Here is an 18,682-nt window from a genome sequence, read left to right as displayed (position 1 = left end):
TCTCCAGAATCACACTTCTTACGGTATTCATCTTCATGCATTCTTAGCTTTTCTTCCTAATGTCTTTTACGTTCATCACTCTTCCAAAAGCTCTTCCTAGAGTGTCTGCTTTTTCTTTGTTTGAAACAGTCATAACATCTTCCTCAGCTAACACAGGTATCTCTACTGTCTTTCCCCGTCATCCTCTTTAACATTTTCCACACATTCCCCAGTTGTGTTTCCCTTCCTGACGAAGAACATAATTCCCGCCATGCACCTTTCTTTGCATTTTTAATGACTTCCTAGCCAACACTTTCTTTCTCTGAAAGACTATCATGCTATTAAATGTCAAATTATTCTTCAAAGTTTTAAAAGCATGATGATGATCTATGATGTCCTTATTACATGCTTCAGTCCACCAATGAACTATCTTTAGTCAACCATCTCACCCTCTTATTGGAATAGTCAATAAGGAAGCATCCAATATGGCTCTTGCTATCTTGCCATAACTGATTTGACAGAGAAATATCAGGTAGATAGGATAGCCAACTGCAGTTACAGTATCACCAAGCTATGCTAGCTAGTTGCTATCAACTTGACTAAACACAAGGTCAGTGCAGGCTTTAGCCTACACATAGAACTAAATTAGCTGACCATCTTGAGATGCCGAGTCAGTCAGGAGGGGACAAGTCCTCAACATCAAAACTTTGTTCTCTCCATAGCAAAGCTAACTTAGCTTATCTCACTGTACTCACTACTGCATTTGTTTGTTGTGATTGAATGGCAAAGACGCAGCCAAGAACACCCACATCAAACTACATCCCCAAAACAACTCCTTTGCCTTCAGTTATGGCCGCTAGCATTTCTTAATGGGCATTGATGAAAAAGAGACCAAATCAGGAAGTGCAGTCACCCTTTAATAAAACAGTAGAACTGCTCATTAATTAAATAATTTGTATTACTCTGCCATTTATTAAGTCATGCCCCCCTCCGTCCTTGACGTTTCCTAAATAAGTCTATATAACACACTGCCATTGTTAGAATCTTAGTATCACCAACAGAACTGGAGTTATAACCAGTTTTAGAAGAGCAAAAAAAGCAACAACAAAAAAGCCAGAATGGGAGGAAGGGCTGGCAACGTTTGAATAGATCAAGCTAAAGGCAATGCTACGGGACGATTATCAGCACAAACTGTCATCACTGCGAGAGCTTTCACCAACTTCAGGGAATGTACTGTGGCTGAGGTGCACAGAGAACGAGACTGCCTGGGATCTGTCTGTTGATGAGCGCTTCAGAGAGATCATGCGTTACCTCCGTTTTGATGACAGAACAATGAGAACGCGACGCCTGGAAACAGACAAATTCGTCATGGTATCCGACATATAAATAATTGACTCCCGTCATATTGACACTTATATTCATGATCATGCCTATATTGCTTTTGTGCTGGTTTTCACTATTTATCAAGTTCACTTAGCACTTATAATCATGTTTAGGCTACTGATGTTTTCTTAATTTCCCTGTGTGTCTTGGTGGTTGGGGTATTTTGGGGTATTCATGTAATTTTGTCATTAGAAAAGGAAGCTGTTTCCGTGCTCCAACACACATGATGTCTGCTTCATAGTTGGAATAAAGGCTCCCCACCAATAAAATAGATTGAATAGAAGGTGTTGAATAGAAGGTGTTGAATATGAATAGAAGGTGTTGAATAGAAGGTATAGAATAGAAGGTGCTGAATAGAAGGTGTAGAATAGAAGGTGTAGAATAGAAGCAGTTGAATAGACGGTGTTTAATAGAAGGTATAGAATATAAGGTGTTGAATAGAAGGTGTTGAATAGAAGGTGTTGAATAAAAGGTATAGAATAGAAGGTGTTGAATATAAATAGAAGGTGTTGAATAGAGGGTGTTTAATAGAAGGTGCTGAATAGAAGGAGTTGAATAGAAGGTGTTGAATAGAAGGTATAGAATAGAAAGTGTTTAATAGAAGGTATAGAATAGAATGTGTTGAATATGAATAGAAGGTGTTGAATAGAAGGTATAGAATAGAAGGTGTTTAATCGAATGTATAGAATAGAAGTTGTTTAATAGAAGGTGTAGAATAGAAGGTGTTGAATAGAAGGTGTAGAATAGAAGGAGTTGAATAGAAGGTGTAGAATAGAAGGTATAGAATAGAAGGTGTTTAATAGAAGGTATAGAATAGAAGGTGTTTAATAAAAGGTATAGAATAGAAGGTGTTGAATATGAATAGGTGTTGAATAGAGGGTGTTTAATAGAAGGTGTTGAATAGAAGGTGTAGAATAGAAGGTGTTGAATAGGTGATGAATAGAAGGTGATGAATAGAAGGTATAGAATAGAAGGTGTTTAATAGAAGGTATAGAATAGAAGGTGTTTAATAGAAGGTATAGAACAGAAGGTGTAGAATAGAAGGTGTTGAATAGAAGGTGTAGAATACCTATTCAACACCTATTCATCACCTTCTATTCAACACATTATTTTCATCCCCTTCTATTCAACACCTTCTATTCAACTCATTCACCGGCAGACAGGAACACTTCCCATTTTCCGCATGATTTAAATCAGTCTTCCAATTGTGCGACTGGATGTGAAGGGTTTAACTTCTAAACATTGATCGTTGGTGGGGTCATCTAGTGGATTGGGCTGTCACGTGTCTTTTCTGTTCCAAAAGGCTTGGCTAGGAAGTGTCCCTGCTCCCCCAGAGACACTTGTGTTCCAACAGCTGCAGCTGAAAGGAGGTTGTGGGATTCCCAGTTTATTTATGTTCTCTGCTATCGACTTTGCTTTTTTTTTTATCCTTGACTGTGTCTTCTTGTAATCTCTGTTGTTTTTACATTTGAAAGTCTAAAAATAAAGCTGTCCAAAAAGAAGCAGGTATTTGACTGGTCCGTTTAATGGCCATATCAGTTATAAGTCTGTTTCATATATGGTCCTATCCTCTGGTGCACAGCTCAAATGGCATCAGATCTACCAATAAACCAATGACAAATTACCTGAGATATATTGCTGTGGAAGCTGGATGTATTTCTGACACACCCACTTCTGAACATGGACATATTGGGCTTGTAAATGATCTGTTGCTTTGGTACACTTGTGACTCAACTGTATGGGATCAAATTTGAGTTTCACAAACAGCTCAGCGATGCGGTCTGCTACCATCTTTATGACGGGTCATATAGCAATCCTAAACGACTTCAGGCTGCATTTATTTATGACTGCCAGTTTTGATGGTTGGAGAAGGTTACTAACAGGGGGTAATAATTTGGACTACTTGTTTGTCCAGATATAAAGCTTGCTGACAAACACAACAGCTCCCCTGATACAAGATTTTAATCCCTGTACAGTTTTTTAAATTAATATTACATTGATCCCTCCATTGACTTCACATTGCATGCTGAAAGGTGAAGACCTCATACCTTTACTGTGGAACACAGAGATCTGATACAGGCCAGCACATTATTTTTACCTTATTAGTCAACCATGAGGTCCTCACGTTGCTGACACCATAATATATTTACAGCGAGATATGTGACCTGGAAAATAAGTTCTGAATTCACCTAGCCAAACTTGGTTGTTTTGTGGATCAATACCACAGCATGTGACATTTCAAATCCAGTTATAGATTTTTTATTGGCTTTGACATTTTAATGGATTGAACCATGTAAAAAAAAAATGCTAACGTGAGCCTAGGCACTGGGGTGTCTCAGGCCAACTACTTTTACATAACAAAATATATTGGATCAAGAGTTACTATCCGATCCTCCCAAGGCCCTGCTAAAATAAGTCAAATATGTACAATAACAGTTTTATAATGACAGTTTAGAACGATTAAACAGCATGATCATTACACAGGTGCACCTTGTGCCGGGGACAATAAAAGGCCACACTAAAATGTGCTGTTTCGTCACACAACACAATGCCACAGATGTATCAAGTTTTGATGGAGCGTGCAATTGGCATGCTGACTGCAGGAATGTCCACCAGAGCTGTTGCCAGATAATTGAATGTTAATTTCTCTACCATAAGCCGCCTCCAACATTGTTTTAGAGAATCTGGCAGTTTGTCCAACCAGCCAGACCACGTGTATGGCGTTGTATGTGTGAGCGGTTTGCTGCTGTCAATGTTGTGAACAGAGTGCCCTATGGTGGAGGTCGGGTTATGGTATGGGCAGGCATAAGCTACGGACAACAAATACAAATGGATTTTATCAATGGCAATTTTAATGCACAGAGATACCGTGACGAGATCCTGAGACCCATTGTCGTGCCTTTAATACGCCGCCATCACCTCACAAGACATGTCACTCTTTGAGCATGTTTGGGATGCTCTGGATCAACGTGTACGACAGTATGTTCCAGTTCCCACCAATATCCAGCAACTTCGCACAGCCATTGAAGAGGAGTGGGACAACATTCCACAGGCCACACACAGCAGCCTGATCAACTCAATGTGAAGGAGATGTGTCGCATACACAAGGCAAATGGTGGTCACACCGGATACTGACTGGTTTCCTGATCCACGCCCCTCCCTTTTTTTTAAGGTATCTGTGACCAACCGTTGTGATGTCCATAGATTAAGGCCTAAGGAATTTATTTCAATTGACTGATATCCCTTATATATTAACTGTAACTCTGTAAAATCTTTGAAATTTGGAAAATGTAAATGCATGTTGCATTTACATTTTTGTTCAGTATATAAACACATTACAAAGAACAGTGGCTGGCGTTTATATATACAACAAAAACATACGCCGAGAGAGGGAGTTTTTCTGGTTGTATATATATCAACTAACCAGATTACAACCAGGTAAAGGTGATAAAACAAGGAGTAGTATACAATGTTCAAGTTGTCTGGTAAACAATCAGAAACATTGTGGAGATGGGATGAAGTCAGCAGGCTGAGAATTCATTAGCAGATCTCTGGGGTCAAAAAAGGTACATAGGGATTATTTTTCCATGATGTTGCATAACTTTCTGATATTCTATTGACAGGGGCTAACCATACATTTTAGTTTACCTTTGCAAAATGTTTGAAGATGTTTTTCATTGCGTGCTCTAATGCAGGGTTTCCCAACCGTCTCCTCGGGGACCACCTGACGTTTCATATATTTGTTGTAACCTCAAACTGGTACAGCTGATTCCAATAGCCAACTATCTCCAAGTCCTTGACTAATGGAATCAAGCCTGCCAGTTCAGGGCTACAACACATTTGTGAAACATCTGGTTGTCCCCGAGGAGAGGGTTGGGAAGTATTAATGAACATGACCCACCTCAAGACCCTTGCTATTTATTGCAAATCTCCAAACAACACCCTTGGGTGTAAAACAAGGATGATTTGGCAAAATAAATTAAACAGTTAAATATTGGAGTAAGATATGATGATGAAATGCTAAGTATTCTTTTATATGCTGATGATGTTATTTTCATGGCAGAAACTGAACAAGACCTACAGAACATGTTATTATGTGCAGTCACTTGGTGTAAAAGATGGAGACTCATGATCAACCAGACAAAAACACAGATAATGACTTGGTGTAAAAGATGAAGACTCATGATCAACCAGACAAAAACACAGATAATGACTTGGTGTAAAAGATGAAGACTCATGATCAACCAGACAAAAACACAGATAATGACTTGGTGTAAAAGATGAAGACTCATGATCAACCAGACAAAAACACAGATAATGACTTGGTGTAAAAGATGGAGACTCATGATCAACCAGACTAAAACACAGATAATGACTTTCAGAAAACCAGCTACTAAGAAAAGTGCTATTCAGTTTTGTTTTGGTGAAGACATTCTGGAGTTTAGTAGCATTTATAAATATATTATTTTATTTTATTGATGGAAAAAGTAAAAGGAAAAAAGGAAAACACTCAAAGATCTTGGTTATGCCACGTATTCCAAACTGTATCATGTGTGTGGCCTGTTCTGGACTATTCAGCAGGAGTGTGGTGTGCTACGAGGTATTTTAAAAACCAACATGTTCATAACAGAGCTGTACATAACTTTTTAGGTGTCCACAAGTTTGCACCTAAACTTGCAATAACTGGGGACATGGGCTGGGAACCCTGTGAGGTGAGATGGAAGGTGTGTATGATGAGACTTTAGAATAGACTGTTGGATATGGGCTGGGAACCCTGTGAGGTGAGATGGAAGGCGTGTATGGTGAGACTTTAGAATAGACTGTTGGATATGGGGTGGGAACCCTGTGAGGTGAGATGGAAGGCGTGTATGGTGAGACTTTAGAATAGACTGTTGGATATGCCAACTGCCAGAATAGCTAGTAACGTTTTTCAATGGGATCTATCCATAGGCGGAGCCTGGGCAACTGAAATGTCTGATCTATTTCAACAGTCTGACTGTGAACATCTGTATGAAAACCAAGTTAAGGGAGACATAGATATCATTAAAAAACAACTGTTGGAGATGAATCATAAACCCAAATTGAGAACCTTTTGTTTGATTAATCTCATAAGGGATGGGTTGTCAATTGGCAATTTGACACAAAAACAAAATTTCATTCATTTATTCATTCATTCATTCATGTAGTAACTACTCATCAATAGGGGGCAACAAAGGGCGTTTTTATGCCTGCCACTGCAAATGTTATTGGAGGTGCCTGAAAGATCCTAGAGGGGAGTCGGAGGAGCCTAAAGCATTGGGGAATCGGAGGAGCCTAAAGCATTGCCAAAACAAACAGTTAATAATAACCACAGTTAACCTCTCCACCCTGACTGTTGTTTAAGTTGGCATGTAGTGAGGGTTTCCCTGACAGTTGTTTGGCTAGCTTAAATAGACAATGTGTGTGAGAGTTTTAGGAAACTGGGGATCACTGCAGTACTCAAGAAGTGCTTCCCCTGGGCTAGCTGGCAATATGTATGGACTACCATGGTGTGTGTTATCTTTAGGAAACAGGCAGGGGATCACTACAATAGAACCAAGAAACTGGTACTGTGTCCAGATGCGTCATTCAAACAAAAACAGAAGCTAGCTAGCTAGCCAAGCAATAAAGAGCTAACCTGCCAGACAATCTGCAAACCTGTAAATCTGTGGGAACAAATCACCAGATATATGCAATAAAAACTCAATGTTATCAAATATAAAACAGATGGTAAAAAAAACAATTAAAAACACTTAAAAAATAACCAGCATGCAATTAAAATAAATTATATATTTTAAAGATATTCATAACTCAGTGTTTAAATGAATTAACCAATTTTAAATGTATTTGCATGATATTGATTGACAAAATCATTCACCCCAGATGAATACGGGAAAGCATTATCTTCCCAGATGAATAAAGGAAACAGTCTCCGTATCTTTGCTAACACCCTGCAGTCACCAGTAGACTAGCTAGCTATCTAAACAATGCCGTCTGCAAACATGGTGATGATGGTTACAAGACGGTGGATATTTACATTTGGTAAGAGAATATTTTTAATACGTTACCATGGTGTACTAAAAGGAGCAGAGAGAGTGTGACGCAGTGGCGGCCACAGGAATTTTTCCCTGAGGGGTGGCTAGGTTGTGTGGGTGGGGTGATTCCTCACCAAACTACAACGGAAAAAAATACCATTGTTTTGTGGATTATTAGAGGCGGCCATTGGAACATTCAGTAACGGCTGAACGGAACATGACGAGAGGCGGAGAGTGTGTTTTGTATCTACGTCCAAGTTGATTGGCAAAGTCACATCGAAATTGTTATCATATTGGCTTAGATGTGTTTTTATTTTATTTTATATTGAGCATTGATCAATACCTTCTTAAGAATCTGGTGGCCATCAACTTCTTAATGTTTTGCTACACTGTGCCTAATGAACACAACCCTGATTCTGATCCAACAAGTTGAGTACAACATTATTTAGATGACTGCGATATTAAAGTTGACTGTTATTATGACTGTTTGATATATTATGACTTTTTGGTACACGGCCCTGTTTGTGGGATAAATTGCAGGACTATAAAACAGAGGCTCCTATCATCAGGTCTTCAGTCATCCCAGATATAACAGCTGCCATAGAGGTCAAAGCTATTACCAAAGCAGCAGTTAAACTGGACAACCTTCTATTCAACACCTTCTGTTCAACTCATTCACAGGCAGACAGAATCATTTAACATATTTTCATGATTTAAGTCAGTCGTCCAAATAATCGACTGGATGCAAAGTGTTTCACTTCTAAACATTGATTATTGGTTGGGTCATCTAGTGGAGTTTATATGGTCATATCCTCTGGTGCAAATGGCAGCAAATCTGCCAGTAAAGCAAAGCCAAATTACCTGAGATATACAGTGCATTCATAAAGTATTCAGACCCATTCCCTTTTTCTTCATTTTTTATGTTAGAGCCTTATTCTAAAATTGAGATGTTTCTACAACTTGGAGTCCACCTGTGGTAAATTAAATTGATTGGACATGATTTGGAAAGGCACACGGCTGTCTATATACGGTTCCACAGTTGACAGTGCATGTCAGAGCAAAAAAACAAGTCATGAGGTTGAAGGAATTGTCTGTAGAGCTCCGAGACAGGATTGTGTCGAGACTCAGATCTGGGGAAGGGTACCAAAAAATGTCTGCAGCGTTGAAGGTCCCCAAGAACACAGTGGCCTCCATCATTTTTGAATGGAAGAAGATTAGAACCACTAAAACACTTCCTAGAGCTGGCTGCCCGGCCAAACTGAGCGATCGGGGGAGAAGGACCTTGGTCAGGGAGGTGACCAAGAACCCAAAGGTCACTCTGAAAGAGCTCCAGAGTTCCTCTGTGGAGATGGGAGAACCTTCCAGAAGGACAACCATCTCTGCAGCACTCCACCAATCAGGCCTTTATTGTAGAGTGGCCAGACGGAAGACACTCCTTAGTAAAAGGAACATGACAGCCTGCTTGGAGTTTGCCAAAAGGCAACTAAAGACTCTTAGACAATGAGAAACAACATTATCTGGTCCGATGAAACCAAAATTGAACTCTTTGGCTTGAATGCCAAGTGTCACGTCTGGAGGAAACCTGGCACCATCCCTACGGTGAAGCATGGTGGTGGCAGCATCATGCTGTGGGGATATTTTTCAGCGGAAGTGACTGGGAGACCAGTCAGGATCCAGGGAAAAATGAACAGAGCAAAGTACAGAGCATTGATGAAAACCTGCTCCAGAGCACTCAGGACCTCAGACTGTGCCGAAGGTTAACCTTCCAACAGGACAACAACCCTAAGCACACAGTTAACACAACACAGGAGTGGCATTGGAACAAGTCTCTGAATGTCCTTGAGTTGCCCGGCCATAGATCAAACATCTCTGGAGAGACCTGAAAATAGCTGTGCAGCGACGCTCCCTATCCAACCTGACAGAGCTTGAGAGGATCTGCAAAGAAGAATGGGAGAAACTCCCCAAATACAGGTGTGCCAAGCTTGTAGCGTTATAACCAAGAAGACTGGAGGCTGTAATCGCTGCCAAAGGTGCCTCAACAAAGTACTTAGTAAAGGGTCTGAATACTTATGTAAATGTGATATTTCAGTTTTTTATTTTTTGTAAACAAATGTATAAATCAAAAAACCTGTTTTTGCTTTGTCATTATGGGGTATTGTGTGTAGATTGATGAGGAAAAACAACTATTTAATACATTTTTCAACAAGGCTGTAACTTAACAAAATGTGGAAGAAGTCAAGGGGTCTGAATACTTTCTGAATGTACTTTATTCATGTGGAGGCTGAATGTATTTCTGACACAGCCTTTCTGAACATGGACATATTGGGCATGTAAATGATCTGCTTTAGTTTTCTTCCTGAATCTCTGCCATGGACTGTATGGGATCAAATTAGAGTTTCAAGAACAGCTCAGCAAATGTGGTTTGATACCATCTTTATGACGCAGTGTCATGAAGAAATCCCAAATGACTTTAGGCTGTCTGTATTTCTGACAGCCAATTCTGGATCATGGCCATGGTTGGAGACGGTCACTTGCAGGGGAAAGTAATTGTGGACGTGTTTGTCCAAAGATTTGTACAACTTGCTGAAAAACAGAACAGCTCCCCATTTGATCCAAGTGTTTCTCCTTGTAAATGTATTAGATTCGTATTACATTTAGCCCTCCATTGACTTCACACTGCATGCTGAAAGGTGAAGACCTCATACCTATACTGTAGACCACAGAGATCTGATACAGGCCAGCACATTATTTTGACCTTATTAGTCAACCATGAGGTCCTCACATTGCTGACACCATAATAGATTTAAAGAGAGATATGTGACCTGGAAAATAAGATCTGAATTATCCGAGCCAAGCTTGTTGGTTTTGTGGATCCATGCCACAGCATGTGACATTTCACTCCCAGATTTAGATTTTTAATGGGTATGACATTTTAATGGATTGAATCATGTAAAAAAAATGCTGACGTGAGCCAAGGCACTGGGGTGTCTCAGGCCAACTACTTTGCGGGTCGTTTTACAGAACAAAATGCATTGGATCAACAGTTGCTATCTGATCCCCCCCCACCCCCAAAGCCCTGCTAAAATACAAATGTACAATAACAGTTTTATAATGACAGTTTACTCAACTGCTTAATGACATCTGATAGTTAATAACAGTATATCAGGGACCTGCAACTCCTGTTCTGGACAGCCCATCCACATGGGCTGCAGGCTTTTATTCCACCCCAGCACTAACACAATGGGTTCAGCTAAATCAAATGATCATAACCTTCAATTTAGCCCTTAATTACTTGAAATCAGGTTGGGATTCCTATGAGTTGGGAGCCATCAGCCAATGAAGAAGAATATAATTGACTACTCTAAAATGGAGATCAGTGCCTCAATGGCACTGCCCATGCTGTCACAGACACTATAATGGCACAGATACAAATATGACTCCTCTATCAATCTGTTGTTAACACACGTATCTGCCCTCTCATTGGCTAAAATGTTCCCACCTAATCTCGCCTCCTCCCACCTGCTTTCCATCTTTAAGGACATGTATTTCATTGTTAGAGTGGTGACTCTAATTTCTTGTCAATATAGTATACAATCTTTGGATAAATCAACTTTTTGTGAAGAGTCATGCCACTCCTACAGGACTCCCAATTGCTCCTAATTACCCTACGCCACGCCCCTTCCCTCCACACCTCTTCCCACTCCCTAATCACCTGTTGCTGCCCTTTTCCACCCCCCTTTTCCACCCCTGCCCCTTCCACCTCAGGTAGAAGCAGCATGCTTCTACCTGAATACTAGTTCATGCTTGTTGATGCCCGATTCTGTCTGTCCTTTGTGTGGGACATGAGAAAGTAAGGCTGCATTTACACAGTCACCCCAATTCAGATGTTTTTTCACTAATTGGTCTTTTGACCAATCAGATCGAGTTTATTGCCAATAATTCAGCAAAAGATCAGAATTGGGTTTCCTGTGTAAATGCAGCATAAGTTCCTTTATATTAAAATACATTTTAGCAGTACATCCTATATGTAATTCTGCCTTTAACTTTCCCTATGTTAATCCTTATATTCATGCAGTCAGTTAATGCTAAATGCTATTGCTCCTATGTAATGTCTATGACTTGAAAGACAGTGGCCATACTATGCCTCTCCTTGATTTACACAGGAGCAAAGTGGAGCTCCAAAATGCTAAGACATAAGGTTCCCAACACATGCCTTCCAAATGAATGATAGAAGTACACCAAAATACCAGAAAATAGCTTTTATTTGTAATATTACTCTTTTGATGAGTAATGGTTAAGTGCTGATCTTTGATAGGGAAATATTTCATGTACAAAACCACAAATAGCTTGATTCCAATGAGTTGCTAGACTCAAATATAGAGATAGGCCAAGTCTTACTGATATATAGAAGTGGGTCACTGCACTCAGTTAGGATAAACGTACCATTTGATTTCACTGCACCCCTAATAAAATCCCAACACCAGTTGTACACACTTGATAAGTTTCCTTGATAAGTCACACTGCAAAAGGGTGGACTATTGGCCTAACCTACTAAATGACAAGCTATTGTCTCATGGGAAGTGTTTTGTCTAACGTTTTAAAATACAACTTCATGTTTCCACAACCTAACCTTCCTATCGGCCTTAACAAGCCCCAACTCCTAAACCTTAATCAACCTTAATCAAACCCTCCCCTCATGTGCTCTCTCTTCCTGTTCCACTGTGTAATAAATACTGAACCTGGATTCTTAATCTCAATCTCCTCATTGCATTCTGACCAATGAAAACATTCTACTACAATAAATCCTTTGTTCTATATTTATTCCTTTATTTTGGGGGATTTGCCTGTATTGAATTGTTCGGTATTACTGCACTGCTAGGAACATAAGCATTTCGCTGCACCTGTGATAACGTCTGCAAAATATCTGTTACGCGACCAATAAAATGTGATTTACAACTAATAATAATTTTAAATTTAGCCCTTAATTACTTGAAATCAGGTCCAGTATGTTGGTGCTGGAGTGGAAGAAATACAATTCCGTTCGATCAGGAAGTAAACTGAAATTAAATATTTTCACAATGCGTTAAAATTTTTTTTATTTCAGTCCATTCCTGAATTGACTTGAAATGACCCCTGATCTGAGGAGACCCATGGCTGTAAAGTCAGTCGAGGTTTTTGTGGCAAAATTCACAGTTGAATAGTTGGGTATGACAGCTGTACATATTCCTCTGACACTGATCTAAGGTCAGTTATATCCCAGAGGGTAACTTCTGCCAAGAGCAAGTTTGGAGCTGAACATATCCCTCAAATACAAAAACACAGGTCATAGATCATGCAAGATCTTTGCACATTAAAACCTTTATGTCATAAACGTTTAGTTTGCATGCTGTGAATGTTCTCTCCACCCACAAACACGTCAAGTAAATATCTTGTCTAATAACAGTGGGGTCGGTGCCAGAATAAAGCTGCGTTGGCAGATATACCGAACAATAAACCTTGGCTGCAGTGAAGAGGAGTGCACAGTCCAAGAAATGAAAAGGCCTTTCCCCTCACGGCTCAGCCACATAATGCCAGGGTATACATGGTGGGCTTCCCCTCACGGCTCAGCCACATAATGCCAGGGTATACATGGTGGGCTTCCCCACACGGCTCAGCCACATAATGCCAGGGTATACATGGTGGGTTTCCCCTCACGGCTCAGCCACATAATGCCATGGTATACATGGTGGGCTTCCCCTTACGGCTCAGCCACATAATGCCAGGGTATACATGGCGGGCTTCCCCTCACGGCTCAGCCACATAATGCCAGGGTATACATGGTGGGTTTCCCCTTACGGCTCAGCCACATAATGCCAGGGTATACATGGTGGGCTTCCTCTCACGGCTCAGCCACATAATGCTAGGGTATACATGGTGGGCTTTCTGCAGTAAGGATACATGTATTTCATTCTCTATGAGGTCACAACAGATATCTCACCACAATATCGACCGGTTTCACGCAGGGGAAATGTCCCTGATCTTACCTGTTTCAATACACAGGGGAAATGTCCCTGATCTTACCTGTTTCAATATGCAGGGGAAATGTCCCTGATCTTACCTGTGCACATTGCGTATTTTGCTTTTAGGTAGGTTGTACATAATATGCACTAGATGACCAAAAGTATGTGGACACCTGCTCGTCGAACATCTCATTTCAAAATCATGGGCATTAATATGGAGTTGGTCCCCTTTTGCTGCTATGACAGCCTCCACTCTTCTGGGAAGGTTTTCCGCTAGATGTTGGAACATTGCTGTAGGGACTTGCTTCCAATCAGCCACAAGAGCACTAGGGAGGTCTGGCACTGATGTTGGGCGATTAGGCCTGGCTCGCTGTCGGCGTTCCAATTCATCACAAAGGTATTCGATGGGGTTGAGGTCAGGGCTCTGTGCAGGCCAGTCAAGTTCTTCCACACCGGTCTCCACACCACACGGACCTCGCTTTATGCATGGGGGCATTGTCATGCTGAAATAGGAAAGGGCCATCCCCAAAGTGTTCCCACAAAGTTGTAAGCACAGCATAGTCTAGAATGTCATTGTATGCTGTAGTTTAAGATTTCCCTTTACTGGAACTAAGGGGCCTAGCCCGAACCATGAAAAACAGCCCCAGACCATTATTCCTCCTCCACCAAACTTTATAATTGGCACTATGCATTCGGGTAGGTAACGTTCTCTTGGCATCTGCCAAACTCAGATTAGTCTGTCGGACTGCCAGATGGTGATATCAGAGTTCAACCCCCCCCTGCTCTTCATTAAGTACCTGTGTGTTATCAGAGTTCAACCCCCCTGCTCTTCATGAAGTCCCTGTGTGTTATCAGAGTTCAACCCCCCCTGCTCTTCATTAAGTACCTGTGTGTTATCAGAGTTCAACCCCCCCTGCTCTTCATTAAGTACCTGTGTGTTATCAGAGTTCAACCCCCCCTGCTCTTCATTAAGTACCTGTGTGATCAGATTTCAACCCCCCTGCTCTTCATTAAGTAACTGTGTGTTATCAGAGTTCACCCCCCCGCTCTTCATTAAGTACATGACACTTATTTAGTAACTGTGTGTTATCAGAGTTCAACCCCCTGCTCTTCATGAAGTACCTGTGTGTTATCAGAGTTTAACCCCCCTGCTCTTCATGAAGTACCTGTGTGTTATCAGAGTTTAACCCCCCTGCTCTTCATTAAGTACCCCCCCCCCACTCATCCTGGACTTTCTTGTGTTGTTTTGTTCCTAACTTATTAGGTTCCATAACTGTAGAGTATTTCATGTCTTTATCTACTCAAGGTGTAATAACTGCCCTCTCTGATATCTGTTAGAATAGGCAGTCTTTTATCTTTATCTTATTCCTTTCTTAGATGGCCACTTGTATTCCTATCTTTACACTGTATAAATAAGTTCTCCGCTCTGCACATTACAGACCACAGGTCCCTTAACTCATCATTCCATTAATGTTTGTTCAGCTTGTAAACTTTCCTGACTTGGGGGTGTAATCTTTATTCACATCATTTCCCCCCATTTCAGAATATATGACATCACAAAATGTTTCATACCACTCGTATCAATCAAATTGTGTCTCTCGAAATCCAAGCAGAGTTTTGATGAGTTCTCTCAGTGTGCCATTTCAGAGCATAGAGAATATTGTGGCACATTTATTTTCATACATTTAGCCCTTTGTAGGGTATGCATATTTTGCCCTGAGGGAAGCTCAGTTATCACTCAGAAAATGTATGGCCAACAGAAAAGGTCATAAATAAAGGTCATTATTGCAGTCAGCTCAGCTGCTAAGTAGTTCACTTCAGAGTGTAATAAAAGTTTGAGGCAGTTATATCGCTGTCAGCAATATGAGTGGAAAAGATTGTTGAAATACTGTACTGGTGTTATGTAAGTCATAAGAATCCTACTGGACCGTTTTAGCAAACTGAAATGTGAGACAAATAAAAGCACCTTGGGAATCTTTAATAGATCATGAGTCATTCCACGAAATGAGTCCCTTTTGGGTAGTGAAACTTGGCGAATGAAAACATTTTATTTTGCCTAAGTTTAACATTCCTTCATAGACAGCACATGTTCAACTTAATAAAACACATGTTTAACCATCTCAAGAGGTTAAATAAAAAAAATACTATAGTAAGTGCCAAATAAGGTAACAGGGTGGACCTGAACAGGGTTGAGGTTTGAAATCAGCCATAAATCCCCTCGTGACAGGGGGTATGGAAGCTTGTTGTGTGCAACAGGGAAGGGAAATTGAATGTAAGCTTCATAATAAAAAATAAAAAAAGTATAACATTTCTAGCCTGTTTATCTATGGTAAGAGGCTTGACATGTAATTCTTGACCCCTTTAGATTTCCACCACAAAACAAAAAGAGTAGAACCAACTCACCTGCTTTTACACCAAGCTTTGACTATAAGATGTTTAATGTTTGCTTTGAAAAAAAATATTTAAAAAGGAATAGATTCATCATATTAAAACGAGAGTTTTAACAGAGATGCAGGGAGTCAGGAAGCAGGTATAGTTGTGAGCTTAATAATAATGAACATGGAGAGATTCAAAACAAGAGCAATACACTAAATGACCAAAAGTATGTGGACTGCCTTCGACCATCTAATTCCAAAAATCATTAGCCCGAACCATGAAAAAGAGCCCCAGACAATTATTCCTCCTGCACCAAACTTTACAGTTGGCACTAAGCATTCGGGCAGGTAGCGTTCCGCCAAACTCAGATTAGTCTGTCGGACTGCCAGATGATGAAGCGTGATTCATCATTCCATAGAATGCGCTTCCACTGCTCCAGAGTCCAATGGCGGCAATCTTTACACAACTCCAGCCAACGCTTGGCGTTGGGCATGGTGATCTTAGGCTTGTGTGCAGCTGCTCGGCCATGGAAACCCATTTCATGAAGCTCCCGACGAACAGTTCTTGTGCTGACTTTACTTCCAGACCGTGGCAGCTCTAGCAGGGCACAAATTTGACAAACTGACTTGTTGGAAAGTTGGATTTCTATGAGGGTGCCACATTGAAAGTCAATGAGCTCTTCAGTAAGGCCATTCTACTGTCAATGTTTGTCTATGGAGATTGCATGGCTGTATGCTCGATTTTATACACCTGTAAGCAATGGGTGTGGGTGAATTGCCGAATCCACAAATTTGAAGGATGTCCAAATACTTTTGTATATACAGTGCATTCAGAAAGTTTTCAGACCCTGTAACACCCTGGCCATAGAGAGGGGTTTTTGTTCTTTATTTTGGTTAGGCCAGGGTGTTACATTGGGTGGGCGTTCTATGTTCCTTTTTCTATGTTTTTGTATTTCTTTGTTTTGGGCCGTGTGTGGCTCCCAATCAGGCGCAGCTGAAGCTCGTTGTTGCTGATTGGGAGTCACACATAAGGAGCATGTTTTTCCTTTGGGTTTTGTGGGTAATTGTTTCTGTTTAGTGTTTGCATCTGACAGGACTGTTTGGCTGTCGGTTTTCTTGTTTTGTTTTGTTTTGTATAGTGTTCTTTCTATTATTAAATGCAATGATGAACACTAACTCCGCTGCACCTTGGTCTACTCTCTCTCACGACAGCCCTTACAGACCCTTTCCCTTTTTCCAGATTATGTTACGTTTAAGCCTTATTCTAAAATTGATTAAAAAAAGGTCCCTCATCAATCTACACTCAATACCATGCTTCATGGTGGGAACCACACATGCGGAGATCATCCGTTCACCTACTCTGCGTCTCACAAAGACACGGCGGTTGGAACCAAAAATCTCCAATTTGGACTCATCAGACCAAAGGACAGATTTCCACTGGTCTAATGTCCATTGCTCATGTTTCTTGGCCCAAGCAAGTCTCTTCTTCTTATTGGTATCCTTTAGTAGTGGTTTCTTTGCAGGAATTCGACCATGAAGGCCTGATTCACACAGTCTCCTCTGAACAGTTGATGTTGAGATGTGTCTGTTACTTGAACTCTGAAGCATTTACTTGGGCTCCAATCTGAGGCTGGTAACTCTAATGAACTTATTCTCTGAAGCAGAGGTAACTCTGGGTCTTCCTCTCCTGTGGCGGTCCTCATGAGAGCTAGTTTCATCACAGCTCGATGGTTTTAGTGAATGCACTTGAAGAGACTTGAAAAGTTCTTGACATTTTCTGTATTGACTGACCTGGATGTCTTAAAGTATTGATAGGCTGTCATTTCTCTTTGCTTATTTGAGATGCTCTTGCCGTAATATGGACATGGTCTTTTACCAAATAGGGCTATCTTCTGTATACCACCCCTACCTTGTCACAACACAACTCATGGGCTCAAACACATTAAGAAGGAAAGAAATTCCACAAATTAACGTTTAACAAGGTACACCTGTTAATTGAAATGCATTCCAGGTGACTACCTCATGAAGCTGGTTGAGAGAATGCCAAGAGTATGAAAGCTGTCATCAAGGCAAAGGGTGGCTACTTTGAAGAATCTCAAATCTAAAATATATTTTGATTTGTTTAACACTTTTTTGGTTACTAGATGATTCCATATGTGTTATTTCATAGTTTTGATGTCTTCACTATTATTCTACAATGTAGACAATAGTAAAAATAAAGAAAAACCCTGTAATGAGTAGGTGTGTCCAAACGTTTGACTGGTACTGTAAGTACTGTATATATATGAAGTGGTTGATAAGGATTATTGCTACTAAAGTTGAACTAAATAAGGCTTAGATTTTCATGAAAACTGTATAAGTGGTAGTGGAGCAACATGGACTCACTCCATTACAGTATTTGAGGGTCAGTGGTAGTAACATTGGAATCAGTTTGAGAAATAAAACATTTCTGATTGTCATAATTATTAGTAATTCAGTGAAATCTTATTCAGAGACAAATATGACATTAAAAAGTAATGTAATGGGAGTGTGCTGCTCCTGGAAGTGGGAGGTGCTAGTGAGACACAGACACACAGAGGTCTCTCAGTCAATACATTTCCTTTCCCAGAGTGGTCCATAATTAACTTTTGCCTGGTTGGCACTTCCAACCAGATATAAGGAGGCTGAGGCCCCAGCATCCTTAAGTCAGATACCTTCTTCCACTGTGGTAAGACCTCTACACCTCTTTAGATTTTTACATTTGTCTCATCTTTGTAGAATCTGAGGCAGTAGCTAACTGCACTGTTTGAATTGACTTCTGCATGTCTCTTGTAAGATTTGACAATATGCAATCAAGTGGCATTTATAAAAATATATATATATATTGTATTATGTGTTTTACTTTAAATGTGTT

The 18,682-nt window shown here is 40.4% G+C and overlaps 1 protein-coding gene across 2 annotated transcripts in view; it reads right to left on the bottom strand.

Annotated features, from left to right (window-relative positions):
* LOC106564162 (myosin heavy chain, fast skeletal muscle) overlaps positions 1 to 18,682 on the bottom strand; it is a 530,774-nt gene that overhangs the window by 391,336 nt on the left and 120,756 nt on the right. The window lies entirely within an intron of this gene.

The sequence above is a fragment of the Salmo salar genome, chromosome ssa02, assembly GCF_905237065.1.
Source record: "Salmo salar chromosome ssa02, Ssal_v3.1, whole genome shotgun sequence".
Lineage (NCBI taxonomy): Eukaryota > Metazoa > Chordata > Actinopteri > Salmoniformes > Salmonidae > Salmo > Salmo salar.
Note: the sequence above shows the minus strand (reverse complement) of the source record. Positions and strands in the feature narration are given on the sequence as shown.